Raw genomic sequence first — 6262 nt, 5'->3', positions numbered from 1 at the left:
GCCCCTGGCGTGCGTGGTCAGACCCTGGGGAGGCTGGCCACCTGTCGTAACCGGGAGGCACCTTGGCTGGCAGATTCCGGGGAGGAGGCTGGGACAGAGTCCGCTGGGGTGAGCTGGTTGTCACTGGCCGCTTCACGAGGTGCGACAAGGAGATGTGAGCCTCCAGAAGGGACTCGTTTCCAACAGAAATAAAAGGGAATGAAGACAATCGGAAAACTCAACCGCCTCTAGATGATAGAGTAAGAAACTGGGTTAAGGAAGACCTTGAGGGGCCAAAGGGAAATGTCAGCTTGAGGGTGTGGTGCCCAGTTGGAAGCAGGCGGAGCTCAGATGAAGGGTGCGGCTCTTAAACCTACTCAATCTCTCCCTCTGGCTATAATGTCTCAGAGCAAATATTAGAAGAAGACTGTAAACTTCACACCTACTGCTGCCTAAGGTGGCCACTCTCGCACGGCGTGGGAAGAGGCGTGGGGTCAGGGAGTGAGGAAATAAAGCGGATCTGGGAACCGAGTCTTGAAAGAACGTGGGTGTGGTTTCTGGACGTGAGACTGATGGCTGAGCTTCAGATTTGTAGATCCTTCCTTAAAAAAGCCTTTTTTTTTTTTTTTGGGGACATTCTTCCCAAAGCCCACCTGAGAGGAGGCCAAGGAAGCAAAGGAAAAGGAAGAACCTTCTAGAATGTGTTCTTGGAGAGCAGCGAATAACAGGTGGTGCCCTCCTGAAAGCAGAATCCGGGGCTGATCCGGGGACGTTCCCCATCTTGGGTTGGAGATCTGCACCATGGTTGCCCACAAGGATTTCAGAATTCCCACGGACCACTGATTGCTGGGTGTCTCCTGCTTCTCTCTGCTCCGAGCGGGACACTTTCTGGGTATTGCTGTGTTCCTGCAGCATCACCGAGTACAGGCGCATCCAGAGTGGCTAACGTGCACTTTCAGTGGGCAAACCACTGCCCACGGGCCAAACGCAGCGTGTGGCCTGTCTGTGTAAATGGAGTCCAATTGGAGAGGCCAGGCTCAGCTGCTGAGGGTTGTTCTAATGTTTTGTTTATTTATTTATTTTTTTTACTTCTAGGAGAGAGAGAGACAGCGTGAGCAGGGGAGGGTCAGAGAGAGAGGGACTCACAGACTGAAACAGGCTCCAGGCTCCGAGCTGTCAGCACAGAGCCCGACGCGGGGCTCCAACCCACGAACCGCGAGATCATGACCTAAGTGAAAGTTGGACGCTTAACCGACTAAGCCACCCAGGCGCCCCTGCTGAGGATTGTTCTAGAAAGATAGGCCTCTGAACCAAGAGGAGCCACGGCCGATCTGATGCACCTGCTGGAGATTCTGACCTTCCGAGCTGGGCGCTGAGGTTGGATGGGACCCTGGTTGGTCGTCCCCGAGTGGGAATGTTTTGTTTGTGGGGAAAGGAGGGAAATAAGGGGTGTTGGGGGCCCGACCCCGGGGCACTGAGTGCTCACTGAATATCCATGTGCTCTTTCTAGCTGCCTGGAGGTTGCGCCCGGTCAGAGGGTATGCTGTAGACAATAAGTTGTGAGTAGAAATGACTCGAATCACTTCAACCTGAGACACTGAAAGTCCCCTGTCTGGTCCCACATGCTGTCTCATCCCCGTCACGAGCCCTGGTAGTGTCACGTCGTGAGGCTGGGGGCCCAAGAAAGGGACAGTCTGGGGGCACCTGGGTGGCTTAGTCGGTTGAGCGTCCGACTTTCGCTTAGGTCATGATCTCGCGGTTCGTGGGTTCGAGCCCCGCGTCGGGCTCTGTGCTGACTGCCAGCTCGGAGCCTGGAGCCTGTTTCAGTCTGTGACTCCCTCTCTCTCTGACCCTCCCCTGCTCACGCTGTCTCTCTCTCTCCTAGAAATAAATAAAACATTTAAAAAAAAAAAAAAAGAAAGGGACAGTCTGGTGCCCTATGTGCTGCCTTGAAGAGAAGGCTGACATGCATCAGACTTTCTGGGGATGAGAAAGAAACTTTTCTGGGTTAAACCCTGAAATGTGAGGATTAATTTTGTTTTTCCCTCCAAAACTGCTATTCTGACCAGTAGAGAATTACATTACTCCCACATCATAATTCAAATAAAATGGAGTTTTTACTTGTATACAGTTGGCATTCAATTATACAGTTTTTTATCTGCGTTATTAGTAGCTCCCGTCCTGTGTAAAATAGTCTTTGAAAACGTGACTGACTTAATCACTTCCTTATATTTCCTGAATTATTTCATTGATCATGTACAATGCTTGGGAAGGTCTGGTAAGAAGGACAAGTTCATTCATTGCCAGTAAATGAGTAATTTAATGTAGCTTTTCTTTTTTATTTCTTTCTTTTTTTTTTTTTTTTTAATTTTTGAGAGAAAGAGAAAGCACGAGCGGGAGAGGGCCCGAAAGAGGGAGACAGCCAGAGGATCTGAAGCAAGTTCCACGCAGTGAGCACAGAGCCCGACACGGGGCTCAAACTCATGAACGGTGAGATCATGACCTGAGCTGAAATCAAGAGTCGGACACTTAACCAACTGAGCCCCCCAGGTGCTCCCATGTAGTTTTTCTGCTATGCAATTTAATAACACATGTATCCCCTTCGATCTAGTAATTCTACTTCTGGAAACTCACCCTAAGGAAACCGGAGATGTGAGCAAAACTGTATGGAAGAAGAGTTTGTTTTAGCTTTATTTGTAATATCAAAACTGGGAAGGACCTACAATAGCAGCCGAAGAGTTACATAAGGAAGAGAGTGTCTCCAGCCTCTGCCTGTTTGTTGATGTGGTTTGTTCAGATCAGACGGCTGCAGCCGAGGCACAGAACATAGATCTAACAGCTGGCAGGTTGGACGTCCCTGCGGCCACAACGCACCGACGCATCCCCTGCTGGCCGCCCTCGGTGCGGCCGGGCCGGGCCAAGCTTCGCCTCCGTCTCGTTCCTTGGCCACGCGTGAGTCCTGGCTGCAGGGATGCTTCACATGGTCTCTTGGACACCGCACAGCAACAGCCTGACATTTGGTTACATAAAGTGCAAATGAATCACGAACACGTGGATTGTATTTCCGTTCAAATACTCAGGGATTTCGATTTATGGGAAACGGACGGTGGGCTGTACGAGTTAGCGCTGGGTTTTGGGAAATCGCTCAGATGGCTGACCAGATCTTCAGTTCATGCGTGTCCATCTGCCGTCGCCCCAGGTTGTCTCCTTAGCACCCTGGAAATGACAGCTGTTCAATTCCAGGGGCCTCCGGAAAAGACGGGATGCCAAGTGAACTTGCCAAAGTTTCCTGGGGTGTATTCGTTCTGTCCCAAAGCCAGTGAAGACAAGCAAGAGGCAGAATGGACCCTCCCTTCCGCTTGGCTTCTGTGCCGGAATTCTAAGCCTTTTTTTATCTCTTTCTTCGGCATCTTTCCTGCCTTGGTGTTGTGTGTCTGTCCCTTCCATACCTGCCCTCATGTGGTGACATTTCTTCATCCTTCTGGGTTATTTTCAACCCAGGCCCTTGGCATTGGCTGCCGTCTGCACGGAGGACTGTCAGATGGTTGACCCCAGCCCCCGTCCCTCCCCTAACCTCCAGTCCCTGGTCCACATGCCTTCCAGACGCTTCTCCCCTCGGCTCCAGTCCCTGGGTGCTCCGAACTGACTCACGCAAACCACACTCCCGCCAGCCGCTCTCCCTGCATTCGCCATTTTAGTAACTGGAAGTACCATCCATTCGATCACCAGCACCGTTACTTAATCAGTTCAGGAAAGTCCGAATTCTCACTGTGTGCCAGCCACTGACTTAGACACGGGAACACAGAGAGGAAGAAGGTCTAGTTCTTGCCCTCAACATACCGACAGCCCAGTGGGTAGATGGATATGGAGGTGAATGATTATAGGGCTTGGGGGAGCACGCAGAGAGGCTCACACAGCACAGATCGCCTGGGTGGGCCTGGGAGGGACCAGGGGTTCTAAGGACGGATTTAGAAAGGTGATGCCCAGGAGGTGGGTGAAAGGATGAGGTAAATAAACTGGATGGGGTGGGGGGAGGGCGCCGTGCAAAATCCTGGAGGTGAGAAGCAGTATGGTTGGGGGAGGGGGCCTGGGCAGGGGTGCGTAGTGGGGCTGCAGGGGGCACAGGGGCCCGAGAGTGGAGGTTTTACGTCCTTGGTTCATCGGTTTGGGTTTTATCGGAGAGCTTGTGCAGACTCTCGGTGGAGTGTCATGCATGAGGTGCACAGGTTGAGTTTCCATGTCTGGGGGGGGATGCACTTGGGGCAGAAGGCGAGGGAGCCAGGAGGCTGTGGGGGTCCAGCCCCTGCCCCATCCCAGGAGAGCCTAAACCAGGAAGCGGCGAGGGGACCCTAGGGAAGTCACTGTGTCTGAGAGCTGTTCAGGATACAAATTGGCAAGACTTGAATTAAAAGTAGAAATAAGGGGGGGCACCCGGGGGACTCAGTCGGTTCAGTGTCCAACCTCGGCTCAGGTCATGATCTCCTGGCTTATGGGATTGAGTCCTGCGTCGGGCTCTGTGCTGACAGCTCAGAGCCTGGAGCTGCTTCCGATTCTGTGTCTCCCTCTCTCTCGTCCCTCTCCTGCTCATGCTCTGTTTCTCTGTCTCTCAAAAATGAATAAATGTTAAAAAATTTAGAATAAAAGCAAGCATCCCTCCTCATCAGGGAAATACAAATCAAAACCACACTGAGATACCACCTCAAGCTAGTCAGAGTGGCTCAAATGAACAAATCAGGAGACTATAGATGCTGGCGAGGATGTGGAGAGACGGGCACCCTCCTACACTGCTGGTGGGAATGTAAGCTGGTGCAGCCCCTCTGGAAAACAGTGTGGAGGTTCCTCAGGAAACTGACAACAGAACTCCCCTAGGACACAGCAATAGCACTGCTAGGAATTTACCCAAGGGACACAGGAGTGCTGATGCATAGGGGCACATGGACCCCAATGTCCATAGCAGCACTCTCAACAATAGCCAAATCATGGAAAGAGCCTAAGTGTCCATCAACAGATGAATGGATCAAGAAGATGTGGTTTATCTACACGATGGAATACTACATGGCAATGAGAAAGAATGAAATCGGGCCATGTGTAGCAAGGTAGATGGACCTTAAGGGTGTTATGCTGAGCGAAATAAGTCAGGCAGAGAAGGACAAATATCATATGTTTGCACGTATAGGAGGATTAGGAAGAACAACGGAGGACCGTGGGGGAGAAGAAGGGGGGAAATGGTGGGGGAGAGGGAGGGAGGCAAACCATGAGAGACTCTTGAATGCTGAGAACAAACTGAGGGCTGATGGGTGTGGGGGGGAGGGGGTGATGGGCACGGAGGAGGGCACTTGTGGGGATGAGCACTGGGTGTTCTACGGAAACCAACTTGACAACAAACTATTTGTAAATAAATAAATTAAATTAAATTAAAAAAATAAAAAAGTAAAAGCAAGCAGAAATAAGGAAGAGCAGGAGTCGAGGTCAGTTGTGGAGCCCAGCCGGGCCACGGGGAGGCGGGCGATGGTGTCTGGAGGGAAAGCACCGGGGGTCTCGGAAATTATCTCCACGCATTGACTGGTGGCTCCGGAAGGATCCCGTTTCGAGCCCTGCTCCACGGTGCACTGCAGGCCCTCGGGCTCCGACAAGCCCTCCTTCCAGCCCCCCCGACCTTCAGAATCAACCCAGAGCGAGGGCTCCTCCGACCCGACGGCTGTGCCTGCTTCTGTGCTCCCAAAGCCCCCGGGGAAAACCGTCCCGAACCCCACTCCCCAGCGATGCGGCGGCCTCCGGCCCCTCCTCGCCCCGTCGCTCTCCCTCAGAAGCCTCCCGAGGACGCGGCCCGGCTGCTGACCGCACGCTGGGGGGACAGGAAGGCGGTGCCTTCTGGTTACAGAACGGAGGTTCCGCGCATCGAGGAGCAAGGCCGTCCCGGAGGCACCTGAGCCTTGACTCTGTGGCGCCTGTGGCGGTGTGGTCTCAGGGAGGTGTGTGTGTGCTGGTGGCCGTCTGCTGGTGTGACGCGGGGCGGTGGCGACTTCTCGGGGCCCTGTCTGCCTACCAGGTGAGCGGGGAGTTCCTCCCGTGGCCCAACGGCCAAGAGCCCGGAGCAGAGGCCGGTGACCGGAGGGCGGAGGCTCGGGCCTTCCAGGACGGAGCGCGGGGAAGGGCTGGGAAAGCGTGGGCAGAGGTCGGAAGGGCGGTGGGGGGCCGTGGCAAGGGGACCCCAGACGTGAGGCCTTCCCCGTCCCCGGCACTTCAGGACGGGACCCTCGCCGAGGACGGAGCAGGAAGAGGC

The 6262-nt window shown here is 53.7% G+C and overlaps 1 long non-coding RNA gene across 1 annotated transcript; it reads left to right on the top strand.

Moving 5' to 3' along the window:
* The first annotated feature begins 1199 nt into the window (after positions 1–1199).
* Positions 1200–3183, top strand: LOC120220059. The gene is made up of 4 exons (XR_005525447.1): positions 1200–1356; positions 1490–1538; positions 2356–2469; positions 2591–3183. It is a non-coding gene; the product is annotated as an uncharacterized LOC120220059 (long non-coding RNA).
* Positions 3184–6262: the final 3079 nt, after the last annotated feature.

The sequence above is a fragment of the Hyaena hyaena genome, unplaced genomic scaffold (genome assembly GCF_003009895.1).
Source record: "Hyaena hyaena isolate Hyena2069 unplaced genomic scaffold, ASM300989v1 scaffold_13, whole genome shotgun sequence".
NCBI lineage: Eukaryota > Metazoa > Chordata > Mammalia > Carnivora > Hyaenidae > Hyaena > Hyaena hyaena.
Note: the sequence above shows the minus strand (reverse complement) of the source record. Positions and strands in the feature narration are given on the sequence as shown.